Below are 20,092 nucleotides of genomic sequence, written 5' to 3'. Positions count from 1 at the left end.
CTGTGCAACAAATTTACACCACAAACACAGGGTAAAAGCGGTGATAAATTCTGCCAAAAGAGCCTTACTGAGGGCTTAAACAGAGCCATGATAAGGCTGGGTTCACACCACGTTTTTCAAATACGGTTATCGTATACGGTTTTCCGCTAAAAAAACGTATTGCAAAAGCCGTATACAACCGTATGACTCCAAATTAAAACGTATACGGTTTTTCCCCGTACGGTTCTATCCGTTTGCATCAGTTTTTGCCAACGGTTTTGCTATTTTGTTGGAATTAGTTTTCCAGCCATTTAATAAAGTTACTATTGTTCTATTGAAATTCCAATCTGCGCATGTGTCAACTCCAAAAACAGATTAGAAAAACCGTGTGCAACCGTATTCTGAAATTCTGTGTACGGTTCTCATAGACAACCATGTTAAAAGAACCGCATACGGTTCGCATACGGTTTTCCAACCAGAGGCAAAAACGTGGTCGACAGCGTTTTTGCCTACGGTTGAAAAATCGGCAAAACCGTATCCGAGGCAAAACGGATGCAACCGTACACAACATTTGGAATACGGTTTACAATGCATTCTCTATGCATACGGTTTCGGATACGGTCGTATACATTTTTTTGTGGAAAACCGTATACGATTACCGTATTTGAAAAACGTGGCGTGAACCCAGCCTAACACAGATTCTGTGCTATAGTGTGTATCGAATCTGCATTTTTAACACATATCGGGGGACATGTATCAAGGATTTTACCCCTGTTTTGTGTGTATTTTTTTGCGCACGTTTTGGTAGAACATGTCCTCCAGATGTGGCCTAATCGGGGTACCTTGGAGTGACATCTATAGTATGCATGGATTTATTAACTGTGTACTTTTTTTTTACACCAAAAATGTTGCCGCAAGAGCTGTTTTTTTGCGCAAATATAAGCCATCTTGGACTTAACTTAGCGAGATGCTCTAAATCATTGATTCTATTTTCCAAAGAGTGGATTGAGGAGATGACTATATTTTCCCGCAATTTATGAAGCTCATTGCACTTGATTGATAAATTTAGCGCTTCTGCACATAATTTAGAATTCGGGAAAAGGGGTAAATTGCTTCTACCATACACAAATAATGATACATGTCCTCCATCATGTATTCTGAGCAGCTGTTTGTGCTATTGTTTTGTAGGGCATAGGAATTCCATATTAGGTAAACCTGGTGCCATAGATTCTTTGTGCTGTTTTTATCTTTGACAATTAGTTTCTTCCACTGTCTACTTATATGGTGAGTACTTGGAATTCTGAAGAGGTTGAATGATAACCAGGAATAGAAACATCAAGCCAATCCAAGCAAAGTATGGCGTATGTTATCACTATGTCTCTTCTCATGTCTTTGTCCCCACTCAGAATATAAGAACTGGATCTTCTACGTGTTCCATTTTTGGCACTTCAGTTGAGCTACACAACTTGTACAGGTAAGGTCTCATGTTATGCTTATTATTAACTTAGTCTACAAGGCTGGGTTTACACACAGTATTTGATCAGTATTGTAGTTGAAATTATTGTCAGTATTTTTAACTAATACCAGGAATGCAACCGACACAGAAAAAACTATAAGGCTAGGTTCACACTGCAGAATTTGTGCTCGGAATTATAGAATTCTACAGAAAAATTCTGCATTCATTTCTAGCCAATTCACTTCAAAGGAATTCCTGCAGCAGAAATTCTGCTATGTGACTAGGACAGCAGAATCCCATCGAAGTGTATTGGCTATAAATCCATGCAGAATTCCGTGCAGAAATTATGGCGTGTGAACATAGCCTGATAGAAACCTTTGCAGATTTTTTCAGAGTTTTGAACCCATAAATTTTTTTGCCTCAAAATACTGACCAAAATACAGTGGTCCCTCAACATACAATGGTAATCCGTTCCAAATGAACCATCGTTTGTTGAAACCATCGTATGTTGAGGGATCCGTGCAATGTAAAATATAGGACAGTGGTCTACAACCTGCGGACCTCCAGATGTTGCAAAACCACAACACCCAGCATTCCCGGACAGCCAACGGCTGCACAATTTCGTTGATTTACAGAATAAGAACAGTCTTGGGCTTTTTTTTTCTTCTTCTTAGACTACCACCTACATATGTGATTCTATTTCATTATACCTCGTCCTTCTCTCCAGTTTTTAATACCCTCTTAACTAATTCAATCTCTCTCATTCTTCTGATATGTTTCTTTAAAGCAAGTGGGTGTAACCCAGCACTGTAAGAAAATACATCTCTAACTATCCACCTGTCTATAATCTCCTGTTTATCTTTAAACTCTTAGGGCTCATTCACACGAGCGGATTTTTGTGCTGATTTTCCGCTGCTGATCTGCTGATTTTCAATTTCTGCTGCTTATTTTATCATTGACTTACCAGCATAAAATAAGCAGCAGAAAAAAAGCTGTAGAAAATAAGCAGCTGAAAATCTGCAGTAAAATACGCTTGCACAAGCGAAAATTCCGAATAGTCAACGGGAGTGCAGAATCCCACCGAAGTGTAATGGGCCTTCATTTGAGGTGGAATTCCACCATGTGAATAGACCCTAAGGGTCTATTCACATGGCAGAATTTCCGCTCATCCGCCCCAATTCTGCTTCCGCTTGTGTGGATTTTGTGCTGAATTACTGTGGAATCCAAGCGGAAATTCTGCAGAAATGTGAATGGGAGTGTGGACTCCTATAGAAGTCCGCTTGAGGAAATTCTGCTGTGTGAATAGACCCTTGGGGGAGATTTATCAAAACCTGTCCAAAGGAAAAGTTGCTGAGTTGCCCATAGCAACCAATCAGCTCGCTTCTTTCACTTTTTTAAATGCCTGTGAAAAATGAAAGAAGCAATCTGATTGGTTGCTATGGGCAACTGGACAACATTTTCTCTGCACAGGTTTTGATAAATCTCCCCCTTAGGCCCCATTCACACAGCAGAATTTCCTCAAGCGGACTTCCTCCTCAAATGAAAGCCCAATATACTTCTATAGGAGTCCACACTCCCATTCACACTTCTGAAGAATTTCCTCTTGGATTCCACACCAATTCAGCACAAAATCCACACAAGCGGAAGCGGAATTGGGGTGAATGAGTGGAAATTCTGCCGTGTGAATAGACCCTTGGGGGGTTTCTTGCTTTTTGTGCGGAAATTCTGCATGCGGAAATTCAGAAGTGTGAATGGGAGTGTGGAATCCCATAGAAGTCTTTTGGGCTTTCACGTGAGGCGGAATTCTGCAAGGGGAGTTCCGCAAGCAGAAATTCTGCCGTGTTAATTGACCCTTAAAGCCTGTAGACTTCTATGAGATTCCGCACTCCCATTCACACTTCTGAATATGTGCAGAATAATCACACAGAATATGTGCAGAAATTCCGCAAGCAGAATTTCAGAATGTTGAATAGGAGTGCGGAATCTCATAGAAGTCTATGGGCTCTAATTTGAGAAGGAATTCCGCTTGCAAAATTTCCGCCATGCGAATAGACCCTTACAGTCTGGTTTCGGCACTCTGCAGAGACTGCCTCACATGTGAAATGAGTTCTTCACATCTCAATGCAGCTGAAAATACTTTGTCTTGATTTTTCTGTATCTCACTGCACTTGAAACCATAAACCACCAACTCAAATAGTGATTGTCCACTTTCTGTAACATCATGTTGTCTATCTGAAACAAAATATTTAAAAAATTAAACTTCTTCCGGTAACTACTTCGTAGCCACCTAAACCTTATACAGTATTTTCATTTCAGTGTGTGGTAGTAAAATAATTTGTAGGCAGCACGCCCAGCATCTTGGGGTTATGTTTGATTTAAGCTTTTTTTGAAAAGAAAAAGTGGGTTAATTTGTGGCAGGATTTGTTTCAGTTTAAAATTTGCAACTTTTCCTAGAACTTTTGGTTTACACAAGAAATCAGCTTCTGTTGTTATACACAGATTCCTAGTAACTTTATTGCAGTGGTAATGGATACATCATTAGCGATTTCTCCCAATTCCTTTAATTTGTCCCAAATCTACATAAGCTGAGACCTGTCCTACCAAACTGTGGACAGCATTGTAGAGCAGCGCTGTGTGGGACGTCAAAAGAACATAGGGGGAGATTTATCAAAACATGTCTAGAGGAAGAGTGGTGCAGTTGCCCATAGCAACCAATCAGATCGCATCTTTCATTTTTACCAGGCCTCTCTAAAAATGAAAGAAGCAATCTGATTGGTTTCTATGGGCAACTGCACCACTCTTCCTCTGCACAGGTTTTGATAAATCTCTCCCATAGTGCAATGCTCTGCAGGGACTGCTCAGGACAGCGGCTGGGAGAGCTGACTCCTGTCCATGGCTGTGCTTATCAAATAATCAGTGAGTATTTCTACCTACATTATCTCCCTACAGCTGTATGGTTTCTTCCCCACCCCCTCACATGTCACGCTGAGCAGCAGTAAAGGGGTACTCCGGTGGAAAATATTTTCTTTTTAATCAACTGGTGCCAGAAAGTTAAACAGATCTGTAAATGACTTCCAGTACTTATTAGCTGCTATATACTACGGAGAAAGTTATTTTCTTTTTGGATTTTTTTTTTTTTTTTTTCCTGTCCACGGCGATCTCTGCTGGCACCCCTTTCTCTATCAGGAACTGTCCAGAACGGGAGCAAATCCCCATAGCAAACCTCAGCTGCTCTGGACAGTTCCTGATACAGACAGAGGTGTCAGCAGAGAGCACTGTGAACAGAAAAAAAATCAAAAAACAAAAGAACTTTCTCTGTAATATACAGCCGCTAATATGTACTGGAAGGATAAAGATTTTTTTTAATATAAGTAATTTACAAATTTGTGTAACTTTCTGGCACCAGTTGATTAAAAAAATATATATTTTCCACCCGAGTACCCCTTTAACTGTTTGTGTGCTGGGCGTTCTGTGGGGCTATTCTATGGCAAGTGAATGTGAGTGTCCAGGATGCAGGTCTCCTCATATCTATCTATATCATATCTATCTATCTCATATCTCATCTATCTTATATCTCTATCTACCTATTTATCTAATTTCTATCTACCTATCTCATATCTATCTATATCTATCTATATCTATCTATCTATCTCATATCTATCTCATACCTATCTATTTCATATCTATCTCACATCTATCATATCTATCGTCTATCTATTTCTCTCATCTATCTACAGTACAGACCAAAAGTCTGGACACACCTTTTCATTCAGAGTTTTCTTTATTTTCTTGACTAAGAAAATTGTAGATTCGCACTGAAGGCATCAAAACTATGAATTAACACATGTGGAATTATATACATAACAAAAAAGTGTGAAACAACTGAAAATATGTCATATTCTAGGTTTTTCAAAGTAGCCCCCTTTTGCTTTGATTACTGCTTTGCACACTCTTGGCATTCTCTTGTTGAGATTCAAGAGGTAGTCACCTGAAATGGTTTTCACTTCACAGGTGTGCTGGTGTGGAGGAGGAGGTGTGATGGTGTGGGGGGGCTTTGCTTATGACACTGTCTGGGATTTATTCAAAATTGAAGGCATACTGAACCAGCATGGCTACCACAGCATCTTGCAGCGGCATGCTATTCCATCCGGTTTGCATTTAGTTGGACCATCATTTATTTTTCAACAGGACAATGACCCCAAACACACCTCCAGGCTGTGTAAGGGCTATTTGACCAAGAAGGAGAGTGATGGGGTGCTGCGCCAGATGACCTGGCCTCCACAGTCACCGGACCTGAACCCAATCAAGATGGTTTGGGGTGAGCTGGACCGCAGAGTGAAGGCAAAAAGGGCCAACAAGTGCTAAGCATCTCTGGGAACTCCTTCAAGACTGTTGGAAGACCATTTCAGGTGACTACTTCTTGAAGCTCATCAAGAGAATGCCAAGAGTGTGCAAAGCAGTAATCAAAGCAAAAGGGGGCTACTTTGAAGAACCTAGAATATGACATATTTTCACACTTTTTTGTTATGTATATAATTCCACATGTGTTAATTCATAGTTTTGATTCCTTCAGTGTGAATCTACAATTTTCATAGTCATGAAAATAAAAAAAACTCCGAATGAGGTGTGTCCAAACTTTTGGTCTGTACTGTATATTATATCTATCTCATATCTATCTATATAATATCTCTCTCATCTACCTAGCTCAAATCTATCTATCATATCTATCTATTTCATATCTCTCTCTCATCTATCTATATTATATCTATCTCATATCTATATATTTCCTATCTATCTCACATCTATCATCTATCTATTTCTCTCATCTATCTATATCATATCTATATCCTATCTATCTCATATCTATCTATCTCAAATCTATCTATCTATCATATCTATCTATTTCATATCTATCTCTCTCATCTATCTATATCATATCTATCTATTTCATATCTATCTCATATTTCTCTCATCTATCTATATCATATCTATCTCATATCTCTCTCATCTATGTATATCATATCTATCTCATATCTATCTATTTTATTTCTATCTCATATTTCTCTCATATATCTATATCATATCTATTTATTTCATATCTATCTATATCTTATCTATCTCTCTCATCTATCTCATATGTATCTCATATCTATCATCTATCTATGTCATATCTATCTCTCTCATCTATATCATATCTCTCTCAGCTATCTATCATATCTGTGGTGTCCCGGTACCGTATCCTATCCGGTACCTGCGTATGTGGGTCCACTTTGCCAGAGTCCCTAGGACGTCGGGGTCCCCATTGTCTAGTTCACCCCTGGTCACCTCTCATCTATATAGTTATTGAGCTAATGGTTTATTTAGGATGCATGTAAATATGATTGTATAAATGTCTATAAATAGTTAATTACCTGTATACAGCGTAGCAGGACCTGCGGGTCACGTGATCAGGAAAACTCTATGGTTTTTGCTTTAGGACCTTTGGAGGTCCCTTTGACATATTCTACCCATCACTCCTTGTAACGGTGAGTGACAGTTACTGGGACCAATCCAAAACGGCCCTGCCCCTGCCCATATAAGGGAGCGGTGGCCATTGCTCTCTCTCTCTTTGCTCCTGCGCTCCTGATGAGGAAGGACCTGTACAGCTGTCTCCCGCAGTGAATTAGGCCCGAGCCTTGCGGCAACGGCTGATCGATTCTAAATTGAGAGTGTATCAATCCCTAAGCACTCTGCATGATCACCGGACCTTATCTATCCCCTAAATCCGGACGGATCTGCAAATATTACCCTAAATTCAGAGACTGTATCTAAAAGTCAAGGTCCGCAACAACTGTCATTGCACTATATAGAGACTGTATTCCTGAGACTGTTATTGTGCATTGGATGTACCGCAAGCCTTTCAGTAAAGTTTGTTCAAGTACCTTGTGGGCCTTCAGTCATTTTGTATATACACCTATCGTTACTGGGAAGGGCGGCGATAGGCCGGAGAATTACCTCAGCATACTAGCCCTCAGCCTGGCGTCACGAACTATAGGGTTAACATTAACCCCTCATTTACCGAAACACCCCAACTACCATACACCCCCCAAGGGCTACCACATATCTATATCATATCTCTCTCTCTCATCTATCACTATCATGTCTATCTAGACATTAGTCATTTTACCCAAAAATTCACGGCGAAATGCGACAAAATCGAAGAAAAAACACCATTTTGTAACTTTTGGGGGCTTCCGTTTCTACGCAGTGCATATTTCGGTAAAAATGACACCTTATCATTATTCTGTAGGTCCATACGGTTAAAATGATACCCTACTTATATAGGTTTGATTTTGTTGCAATCATAACTACATGTAGGAAATTTTATACGTTTAAAAATGTCATCTTCTGACCCCTATAACTTTTTTATTTTTCCACGTACAGGGCGGTATGAGGACTCATTTTTTGCGCCGTGATTTGAAGTTTTTATCGGTACGATTTTTTGATCGGACTTTTTGATCACTTTTTATTCATTTTTTAATGGTATAAAAAGTGACCAAAAATATGCTTTTTTGGACTTTGGAATTTTTTTGCGGTACGCCATTGACCGTGCGGTTTAATTAATGAGATTCGGACATTTACGCACGCGGCGATACCACATATGTTTATTTTGTTTTTATTTACACTGTTTTATTTTTTTTTTATGGGAAAAGGGGGGTGATTCAAACTTTTATTAGGGAAGGGGTTAAATGACCTTTATTAACACTTTTTTTTAAAACTTTTTTTTGCAGTGTTATAGGTCCCATAGGGACCTATAACACTGCACACACTGATCTCTCATGCTGATCACTGGCATGTATTAACACGCCTGTGATCAGTGTTATCGGTGCTGGACTGCTCCTGCCTGGATCTCAGGCACGGAGCAGTCATTCATCGATCGGACACCGAGGAGGCAGGTAAGGGCCCTCACGGTGTCCTGTAAGCTGTTCGGGATGCCGCGATTTCACCGCGGTGGTCCCGTACAGCCCGACTGAGCAGCCGGGATACTTTCACTTCAGACGCGGCGGGCAGCTTTGATCGCCGCGTCTGAAGGGTTAATACAGGGCATCTCCGCGATCGGTGATGTCCTGTATTAGTCGCGGGTCCCCAGCCGTTGATAGCCGCCGGGACCGACCCGATATGACGCGGGGACACCGCGTGACCCAGCGGCATATCACAGGAGCCGGCGGAGGACATAAATATATGTCCTGCGTCGTTAAGGAGATAAAAAATGGTCTGCAGCTGACCCAAAACTACTAGTTTTTGGCCAGCTGCAAAGCATTTGGCTGTTTCAAGGCGTGCTGGGAGTTGTAGTTAGCTTTTAACTAACTAGGACTGCAGCTGACCCAAGTCTCTATATATACACTGGGAGAGGGGGACAAGTCTTTATACTAACCATCACAGGACAGGCTGGGCAGTGACAGAAGGGGAAAGGGCAGAGCTGTCACCTGACTAGTAGTTATCCGGTCCCACTCTTTGCGCTGCTTGCGGTATTTGACTAATAATAAATATAATGTATATCTTAAAAAAAAAACTATAGCAGCAAGCAAACCACACTACCAAGCATAAGAGGGAGCAGACAGTCTGTGAGGGACTAGGTCCAAAAAGTCTCAATAAGGATCTAAAGCAAACAGTCCCACCTTACATAACAGTACTCCACTTACTCCCCAGCAGCCCCTTCCCCCTCACATAACAGTACTCCACTTACTCCCCAGCAGCCCCTTCCCCCCTCACAAAACAGTACTCCACTTACTCCCCAGCCCCCCACATTATAGGACCCTACATGCTCCCCAGCCCCCCCCCCCCTCACGTAACGTAGTTAGGAGTAGCCGTATTAGTCCAGTGATGCAAAATGCAAAATCATCTGTAGTTGCAGTATCTTGTAATACCTTTTTTAGGCCCGAGTTAACCCCCCTTTCTCCTTAGGCATAGGCAGCAGAGTCTCCTCCCCCCCCCTTTCCCCGTAGGTATAGGCAGAGTAACCACCCCCCCTTTTCCCCATTGGTATAGGCAGAGTTACCCCCCCCCCTTTCCCCATAGGTATAGGCAGAGTTACCCGTTCCCCAATCCCATAGGTATAAGCAGAGTTACCCCCCCCCCTTTCCCCATAGGTATAGGCAGTTACCCCCGCTTCCCCATAGGTATAGGCAGAGTTCCCCCTCCCTTTCCCCATAGGTATAGGCAGAGTTCCCCCCTCCCTTTCCCCATAGATATAGGCAGAGTTCCCCCCTTTCCCCATAGGTATAGGCAGAGTTACCTGTTCCCCAATCTCATAGGTATAAGCAGAGTTACCCCCCCCTTCCCTATGGGTATAGGCAGAGTTACCCCCGCTTCCCCATAGGTATAGGCAGAGTTCCCCCTCCCTTTCCCCATAGTTATAGGCAGAGTTGTCCCCTCCCTTTCCCCATAGGTATAGGCAGAGTGCCCCCCCCTTTCCCTATAGATAAAGGCAGAGTGCCCCCCCTTTCCCTATAGATAAAGGCAGAAATACCCCCCTCCCCCTTTCCCCATAAATATAGGCAGAGTTACCCCCCTTCCCCTTTCCCCATAGGTGTAGGCAGTTACCCCCCCCCCCCTTCCCCATTGGTATAAGCAGAATTCCACCCCCTTTCCCCATATGTAAAGGCAGAGTTCCCCCCCCTCCCTTTCCCCATAGGTATAGGCAGAGTCCCCCCCCCCCTCCCTTTCCCCATAGGTATAGGCAGAGTCCCCCCCCTTTCCCCATAGGTAAAGCCAGAGTTACCCCCCCCCTTTCCTCATAGGTATAGGCAGAGTTCCCCCCCCCTTTCCCCATAGGTATAGGCAGAGTTACCTGTTCCCCAATCCCATAGGTATAAGCAGTTACCCGTTCCCCAATCCCATAGGTATAAGCAGAGTTACCCCCGCTTCCCCATAGGTATAGGCAGAGTTCCCCCTTCCCTTTCCCCATAGGTATAGGCAGAGTTCCCCCCCCCCCTTTCCCCATAGGTATAGGCAGAGTTACCCGTTCCCCAATCCCATAGGTATAAGCAGAGTTACCCCCCCCCTTTCCCCATGGGTATAGGCAGAGTTACCCCCCTTCCCCATAGGTATAGGCAGAGTTACTCCCTTTCCCCATAGGTATAGGCAGAGTTCCCCCTCCCTTTCCCCATAGGTATAGGCAGAGTTCCCCCTCCCTTTCCCCATAGGTATAGGCAGAGTTGCCCCCTCCTTTCCCCATAGGTATAGGCAGAGTTAAAAAATTTAAAAAGTGATGCTCACCTGATATCACATGCAGAAATCTCCTCAGCAGCAGGGCCCGTGTGTTCTCCCATCCACAGTACAGGCGCTGATGAGTGACGTTATCAGCGCCTGTACTGCGTTGGGGCAGAGGTCACGTCTCCTCTGTGTAAGCTGCAGATACGGCTGAGACAGAGGGGACGCCCTCTCCTGTGTGTGCTTGTATCGCACATACTGGAGAAGGCAGCGCTGTCTGCTGGGGATCTGGGATGAGTGTCCCGGATCCTCAGTAGCGGCTGCGGGCCCTTAACCCGGCTGGGCCTTTGGATGACGTCCGATCGGACCGGCCGGTCAGTCTGCTCCTGGATTAGGGTGTGCACACCCCGTGTGCATGCCTATGCCTCCCCCCCCCCCCCCCCCCCTCATATAACAGGATCCTAAATACTTCTTCTGTGTGTTTTAGGCTCCCACAGCAGGAGGATATCTCCAGCTCAGGCTGCCATCAGAAATTTTGGGGCCCCTTACACAGCTTGTAGTCTGCCGTCCGCCCCACACCCCACCCCTCACTGTGGCACAAGCTGGATTTTATCTTATTATCTGGCTTAGAAAGATAAAATAATATTGCCACTCCAGGACAACAAATTAAAGGAAATCTGTCACCAGTGTCACCTGCACTAACCTGTCTGTACGGACAGATAGTGCAGGTGACACTGATGACAAAGGTACTTACTTACCTTGTCCTGCGGTAATCTTCTCCGTTAAGCTATAGCTCAGGCCCGGCTTGGGGCACTGTACCGACAGGTTAGTGCAGGTGACACTGGTGACAGATTTCCTTTAATTCTGCAGTGGCTAAATAATACCACCATACTGTAAGGGGGGAAAAGCCAATATACACAGGGCAGTATCACTAATAACACCACTGTAAAAGGGACATATAATTCCGTCACACCATGACCACTACCATTACCACTGATTAATACTGCTATATTGTTATTGAATAAAAGCCAATATATAAAAGACCCATATATAGAAGTAGATTTGAGCTGTACACAGGTGCTGCAGACCATATAAGTGATTACAGAGACATACTAACTGGGTTGTTCACTTTTCTCTTCTCCATCTGTCATCATGATGATGTCTTACGACCACAACTCGTCTTTACTGAATCTACCAGACAAACATTTTAGGCTCTTTGTTAAAGCAAAGTCCTCAACTTCATACAAACCCCCTATTTGTATTACACTGGCCCATATAGTAGTCCCTTCTGTGCCCTGTATAGTATTAGGCCCACACATTGTCCTCATACATAATACCCCCTCACATTGCTGCCACATATAATAATGCCCCCTCACATTGCCGCCACATATAATAATGCCCCTCACATTGCCCCCATACATTATAATGGCTCCTCACATTGCTGCCATATATAATAATGCCCCCTCACATTGCTCCCATACATTATAATGGCCCCTCACATTGCCACCATATATAATAATGCCCCTTCACATTGCCCCCATACATTATAATGCACCTTTACATTGCCCCTTTACATTATAATGCCTCCTCACATGGCCTCCATACATAATATTGCACCCCACATTGCCCCCATATACAATAATACCCCCTCACATTCCTAGTGAGGAATGGCAGGGGCCAGGGCACAGTGTTTATTCTCTTATGAGCCATGCAATAATCCTACGTTCTACTGCACCGTGGTCTTTCCTCTGATCCCTGCAGGCCTCCGTGTAAGTCTGAGATCACATGACCAGCAGGGGGAGGGGCTGAGCAGGCAGGCCGTGATCGCTGAGTGTATGGCAGCCTTTGGCTGTTTGGGCATCCAGGGAGTTGCAGTTTTGCAACAGCTGGATGTGTATTGCTTGGGAAACACTGCTGTATTTAGGCAGCGACGGATGGATGGGGTGACTCCATTGTGGGATTACTTCCCGCTTGGTGGTGTCACCCCATATGCGGGTATCACCTGGTGCGGTCTGCACCCCCATAGCAACGCCATTGATTCTGGGCCTTTATTGCACAGATATATTGTTTCCTCCATTTGTCACAGAAGGCATCTGCTAGGGTTTACACTCGTCTCCACTGACACTTAGCACAAGTTTTTAGTACAACTGCAGCTCCTCCTGGCGAACTTAGTACCAAAAACTTGTGCTAAGTGTTAGTGTCAGTGTACCAACCTTTTGGGTGAGAAGAGTGAAAGTGAGAAAGAGAGGATCCTTTGGTTCACTGGGTATTGAAGTCAAAGGTCTGGCATTTATCATGGGTGAGCCTTGAAGTTCCCAGCTGTAGGAAAAATAGAATCAAGGATCCTGCAGGCTATGCCAAATATAAGTTCCCATGAGATAACAATATGGGGGGGGGGGGGTTGAATGTCCATTTACAGTCTTGGTCAGCAAGATATCTCCCTACATGGTTACTGTCAATGTTTGTGGAGATATGCACATCTTTACATGCTCCACCAAAATCGATACTTTTATCAGAGAGGATTTGTTTGACTGGGCCTATATTAGAAATGAACTGTCTGAGAGCAATGAGTTTAGTCTGGATATGCCAGGATGGGAGGTTCTGTCAGCAGGTGCTTCAGGGCTTGGAAGGCTATTTCTTGTTCCTTGGTCCATTCCACAGGTAGCTTCCCACTGTAGTTTTCCTTTGTTGTGCCTTGTAGGAGAGATGTGAGGAGCTCGGCAATCTAAGCGAAGTGAGGTATGAAGCAGCAAATGTAGGCCAATTCTTGACGATTTCCACCTTGTCAGGATTAGGTTGGACTCCCTAGGCGCTGACAACATGACCAAGGTAGTGTACCTGTGGCTTGAGCAGATGGCACTTGGATGGCTTGACCTTCAGTCTATGTTTAATCAACACTTGGAAGACATCTGACAGGTGACCCAGGTGCTCCTGGTTGGACTTGGAGTATACGATTACATCGTCGAGGTACAGTAGGACACTCTGGAAGTTTAAATGTCCCAAGCATCGCTCCATCAGCCTCTGGAAAGTAGCAGGGGCATTGCACAGCCCAAACAGCTTACTCTTGAACTCGAACAATCCCATGGGGGTCACGAAGGCCGTCTTTTTTGGTCTTCCACGGCCATGGGTACTTGCAAATAAACACTGGTTAAGTCCAAGGTGGAGAAGTATGAGGCCTACCCAAGGACGGTGAGTGACTCCTCGATTCGTGGGAGAGGGTAAGCATCCTTGTCTGCACCCCCATAGCAACGCCACTGATTCTGGGCCTTTATTGTACAGATATATTGTTTCCTCCATTTATCACAGAAGGCATCTGCTAGGGTATACACTCGTCTCCACTGACACTAACACTTAGCACAAGTTTTTGGTACTAAGTTCACCAGGAGGAACTGCAGTTGTACAAATCTTTTGGGTGAGAAGAGTGAATGAAAGAAGTGAGCAAGAGAGGATCCTCTGGTTCATTGGGTATTGAAGTCAAAGGTCTGGTATTTATCATGGCTCTACTTCAGCCATAAAGGTTGTGAGGGTCTCATGGGTGAGCCTAATGAAAGCCAGGACCCTGGGCCAATAGAGTGCGGCACCGATCGTTGTGCTGTGCGCTATTAACCCTTTAGACACAGCATTCAAAGTTGATCGCCGCATCCAAAATGAAAGTAAAAGTTTCCCGGCAGCTCAGTCAGGCTGATAAGAACCATCGCAGTGAAATCGTGATGTCCCGATCAGCTAGAACGCGAGCGGAGTTTCCCTTACCTGCCTCCATCGTGTCCGATCGGTGGTTGATTGCTTCAAGCCTGAAATCCAGGCTTGAGCAATCGACCTCCGATAACACTGATCATTGCCGTGTCAGTGCACAACAATGATCTCTGTAGCAGATTAGTGTGTGCAGTGTAATAGCCACTAGAGGGGGCTGTGATACTGCAAAAAAAAAAAAGTGTGTAAAAATAGTTAATAAAGCTCATTTAACCCCTTCCCTAATAAAACTAAGAATCACCCCCCTTTACCCATTTAAAAAAAAAAAAAACTGTTTAAATAATAATAAACATATGTGGTATTGCGGAAATGTCCAAACTATAAAAATACATTGTTAATTAAACCACCTGGTCAATGGCGTACGTGCAAAAAAAGTCCAATGGTGGTACAAAGTCCAAAAATGGTACAGATAAAAACTTCAGAACATGGTGCAAAAGGAAGAATGTGACAAAGGGGGAATGTGACAGAGGGGGGAATGTGAAAAGAGGGAAGAATGTGACGGGGGGAGGGGAATGTAACATGGGGGGGGGATGTGACAAGGGGGAGGAGAATGTGATAGGGGGGGGAGGGAATGTGACAAGGGAGGGGGAATGTGACGGGGGAGATGTGAAATTCAATGCAAAAAATTGTACCGCTTTTGGTACAAATTTCCAGACAGAATCATACCGCCAGGGAGGTTAAGGACCCTTGACGTACGTGTACGTCATGACACCCTGGTACTTAAGGACCCATGAGGTACGCGTATGTCATGGAGAATTTCGGTCCCCGCCGGGCGGGGATCGGACCGGGATGCCTGCTGAAATCATTCAGCAGGCATCTCGTACAAACGCTCAGTGGGGTCATTAGACCCCCCCATGTCGGCGATCGCGGCAAATCGCAAGTGAATTCAGGTCATTCCAGGTCATTATGGGTCTATGGTGGCCCGGAATATAAGGGGGATCGTGGTTGTCTAAGACACCCACGATCCCCCTGAAGGGATAGGAGGGAGGTGGCAGGGATGCCACCCCTCCAATCCCTGCTATTGGTGGTCTAGACGCGACCACCAATAACAGATCGGGGGCGGAGGGGTTAACTTTCGTTTTCCCCGTCCTGCTCACCCACAATAGGCGGGGCAGAACGGGGAAACGACGGGGACCGGTGCCGTACATTCCACTTACCGATTCGGGCGGGCGTCGGAGGCAGCGGGCGATGTTGTCGTGCGGCTGGATCCGACGGATATGTAGTTTTGCAACAGCTGGAGGGCTACAGTTAGAGACCACTGTACAGTGATCTCTAAACTGTATTCCTCCAGATTTTGCATAACTACAACTCCTAGCATGCCCAAACAGCTGTTTGCTGTCTGGGCATGCTGGAATTTGTAGTTTTGCAACAGCTGGAGGACCACAGTTTGGAGATCACTTTGCAGTGTTCTCTAAAACTGTAGCCCTCCAGATGTTGCAAAACTGCAAATCCCAGCATGCCCAAACAGCTGTCTCGGCATGCTGGGAGTTGTAGTTGTGTACCTCCAGCTATTGCATAACTACATCTCCCAGCATGCCCTTCGGCGATCAGTACATGCTGGGAGTTGTAGTTTTGCAACAGCTGGAGGCACACTGGTTGGAAAATACTGAGTTAGGTAACAGAACCTTACTGAAGGTTTTCCAACCACTGTGCCTCCAGCTGTTGCAAAAGTACAACTCCCAGCATGCACGGTCTGTCAGAACATGCTGGGAGTTGTAGTTTTGAAACAGCTGGAGGTTTGCCCCCCCCCAGGCGAACGTACAGGGTACATTCACACGGGCAGGTTTACAGTAAGTCTCCTGCTTCAAGTTTGGGCTGCAGCAAATTTTTTTTACCGCAGCGCAAACTCCTAGCGGGAAACTCACCATAACACGTCAGTGCGAATGTACCCTAAAAACACTACACTAACACATAAAGGTAAAACACAACATATACACCCCCGTACACTGTCCCCCCCCCCCCCCCCCCCCCCAATAAAAATTAAAAACGTATTGTATGGCAGTGTTTCCAAAACGGAGCCTCCAGCTGTTTGTTGCAAAACAACAACTCCCAGCATTTCTGGACAGCCACGGAGTGTCCAGGCATGCTGGGAATTTAGCAACAGCTGGAGGCACTCTGACGTAGAATACCCCTATGCAATCCCTAATTTAGTCCTCAAATGCACATGGCGCTCTCTCACTTCGGAGCCCTGTCGTATTTCAAGGAAACCGTTTAGAGCCACATATGGGGTATTTCCGTACTCGGGAGAAATTGCACTACAAATTTTGGGGGGCTTTCTCTCCTTTTACCCCTTATGAAAAGGAAAAGTTGGGGGCTACACCAGCTTGTTAGTGTAAAAAAAAAAATTTTAAAAAATTACACTAACATGCTGGTGTTGCCCCATACTTTTTATTTTCACAAGCAGTAAAAGGAAAAAAAAGACCCCCAAAATTTGTAACACAATTTCTCCTGTATACGGAAATACCCCATATGCGGGCGTAAAATGCTCTGCGGGCGCACAACAAGGCTCAGGAGTGAGCGCACTATGTACATTTGAGGCCTAAATTGGTGATTTGCACAGGGGTGGCTGATTTTACAGCGGTTCTGACATATACGCAAAAAAAAAAATACCCAGATGTGACCCCATTTTGGAAACGACACCCCTCATGTAATGTAATAAGGGGTACAGTGACCATTTACGCCCCACAGGAGTCTGACAGATTTTTGGAACAGTGGTCCGTGAAAATGAAAAATGTAATTTTTCATTTGCACAGCCCACTGTTTCAAAGATCTGTCAAACGCCAGTGGGGTGTACATACTCACTGCACCCCTTATTAAATTCTATGAGGGGTGTAGTTTCCAAAATGGGGTCACATGTGGGGGGGGGTTCCACTGTTCTGGCACCACGGGGGGTTTTGTAAACACACATGGCCCCTGACTTTCATTCCAAAAATTTTTTTCCCCAAAAGCTCAATGGCGCTCCTTCTCTTCTGAGCATTGTAGTGCGCCAGCAGAGCACTTGACGTCCACACATGGGGTATTTCCATACTCATTAGAGATGGGGTTACAAATTTTGGGGAGCATTTTGTCCTATTACCCCTTGTAAACATTTTAAATTTGAGGGAAAACTAGCATTTTAGTGAAAAAAAAAAAATTATTTACACATCCAACTTTAACGAAAAGTTGTCAAACACCTGTGGGGTGTTAAGGCTCACTGGACCCCTTGTTACGTGCCTTGAGGGGTGTAGTTTCCAAAATAGTATGCCATGTGTGTTTTTTTTTTTTTGCTGTCCTGGCACCATAGTGGCTTCCTAAATGCGACATGCCCCCAAAAAAACATTTCAGCAAAATTTGCTTTTTAAAAGCCAAATGTGACTCCTTCTCTTTTGAGCATTGTAGTTCGCTCGCAAAGCATTTTACGTCCTAACATGGGGTATTTCCATACTCATAAAAGATGGGGTTACAAATTTTGGGGGGCATTTTGTCCTATTATCCCTTGCAAAAAAAATTAATTTGTGGGAAAGCTAGCATTTTAGTGAATTTTTTTTTTTTATAATTAACACCTCCAAATAGTTGTCAAACACCTGTGGGGTGTTAAGGCTCACTGGACTTCTTGTTACGTGCCTTGAGGGGTGTAGTTTCCAAAATAGTATGCCATGTGTTTTATGTTTTTTTTTGCTGTTCTGGCACCATAGGGGCTTCCTAAATGTGACATGCCCCCCAAAAACCATTTCAGTAAAACTCACTCTCCAAAATCCCATTGTCGCTCCTTCCCTTCTGAGCCCTCTACTGCGCCCGCCGAACACTTGACATACACATATGAGGTATTTACTTACTCAAGAGAAATTGGATTACACATTTTAGGAAGATTTCTCTCCTTTTACCCCTTGTAAAAATTCAATAACTAGGTCTACAAGAACATGCGAGTGTAAAAAATGAAGATTTAGAATTTTCTCCTTCAATTTGCTGCTATTCCTTTGAAACACCTAAAGGGTTAACAAAACTTTTGAATGTAATTTTGAATACTTTGAGGGGTGCAGTTTTTATAATGGGGTCATTTTTGGGGTATTTCTAATATGAAGACCCTTCAAATCCACTTGATAACAGAACTGGCCCCTGAAAAATTTCGATTTAGAAAATTTTGTGAAAAATTGGAAAATTGCTGCTATACTTTGAAGCCCTCTGATGTCTTCCAAAAGTAAAAACATGTCAACTTTATCATGCAAACATAAAGTAGACATATTGTATATGTGAATCAATATATAATTTATTTGAAATATTCATTTTCCTTATAAGCGGAGAGCTTCAAAGTAAAAAAAAAATGCTAAATTTTCAATTTTTTCATCAAATTTTGGAATTTTTCACCAAGAAATGATGCAGGTATCGACAAAATGTTACCACTAACATAAAGTAGAATATGTCACTGTTACGCCGAGTGCTCCGGGTCCCCGCTCCTCCCCGGAGCGCTCGCCACATCCTCGCTACTGCAGCGCCCCGGTCAGATCCACTGACCGGGTGCGCTGCGATACCGCCTCCAGCCGGGATGCGATTCGCGATGCGGGTAGCGCCCGCTCGCGATGCGCACCCCGGCTCCCGTACCTGACTCGCTCTCCGTCGGTCCTGTCCCGGCGCGCGCGGCCTCGCTCCCTAGGGCGCGCGCGCGCCGGGTCTCTGCGATTTAAAGGGCCACTGCGCCACTGATTGGCGCAGTTGTTCTAATTAGTGTGTTCACCTGTGCACTCCCTATGTATACCTCACTTCCCCTGCACTCCCTCGCCGGATCTTGTTGCCATCGTGCCAGTGAAAGCGTTCCCTTGTGTGTTCCTAGCCTGTGTTCCAGACCTCCTGCCGTTGCCCCTGACTACGATCCTTGCTGCCTGCCCCGACCTTCTGCTACGTCCGACCTTGCTCTTGTCTACTCCCTTGTACCGCGCCTATCTTCAGCAGTCAGAGAGGTTGAGCCGTTGCTAGTGGATACGACCTGGTTACTACCGCCGCTGCAAGACCATCCCGCTTTGCGGCGGGCTCTGGTGAAAACCAGTAGTAACTTAGAACCGGTCCACTAGCATTTTATCGGGGCGGTCCCGAACAGCTCCACTGAGTTAACCGGCAAAGTTTACTTTCACTTTAGACACAGCGATCAACTTTGATCGCTGTGTCTGAAGGGTTAATAACGGGCATCATCGCGATCGGTGATGTCCGGTATTAGCCACGGGTCCCGGCCGTTTATGGCCGTCGGGACCGACGCGATATGACACTGGGTCAGCGCGTGACCTCGCGTTCTATGGCGGGAGCCCACTCATGATGTGTGCATATGTTATGTAGCAGGAAGGGGTTAAATAAGTGTTGGGTTCCCCGTATTTTCATTCTCAGCCAGATACCAACCAAGCAGCAGCAGCCTGACGTTACCATTGTGGGAGAGGACCTTTGTTATTGGCCCTCCCCAGCCTAAATAACATAACCCTTTTACCACCTAGACACGAGAGCGCCAGACCTATTTGTACCACCCCTGCGGTGGTGGGTACCAGGGTAACAATTGGGGGTTAACGCTAACTGTTTTTGGGGCTTATGCTAGGCCCTGGCTTAGTAATGGATTACGTCTGTGATATGGCTTTCACTACAAAGTCTTTATAAACTAATTATTACAAAAAACACTCACAAGCCGTTGCACTTATCTAAAATAAGAAGATAAAAACAAAAAATTAGTTAATTCTAAATATAAAGCAGTGTGTTTCA

The 20,092-nt window shown here is 44.5% G+C and overlaps 1 protein-coding gene across 7 annotated transcripts in view; it reads left to right on the top strand.

The window, feature by feature from the left end:
* LOC130356311 (troponin T, cardiac muscle isoforms-like) overlaps positions 1-20,092 on the top strand; it is a 190,942-nt gene that overhangs the window by 50,003 nt on the left and 120,847 nt on the right. For 6 of the 7 annotated variants that reach the window (XM_056557625.1, XM_056557623.1, XM_056557622.1 and 3 more), the window contains one exon: positions 1,386-1,453. The gene's annotated coding sequence lies outside the window, so the exon portion shown is untranslated. Of the gene's footprint in view, positions 1-1,167; positions 1,264-1,385; positions 1,454-20,092 lie in introns of all 7 variants that reach the window. The other variant, XM_056557624.1, reaches the window with a different exon arrangement.

This window comes from Hyla sarda, chromosome 2, assembly GCF_029499605.1.
Source record: "Hyla sarda isolate aHylSar1 chromosome 2, aHylSar1.hap1, whole genome shotgun sequence".
Lineage (NCBI taxonomy): Eukaryota > Metazoa > Chordata > Amphibia > Anura > Hylidae > Hyla > Hyla sarda.
This window is presented reverse-complemented; position numbering and strand designations above follow the sequence as displayed.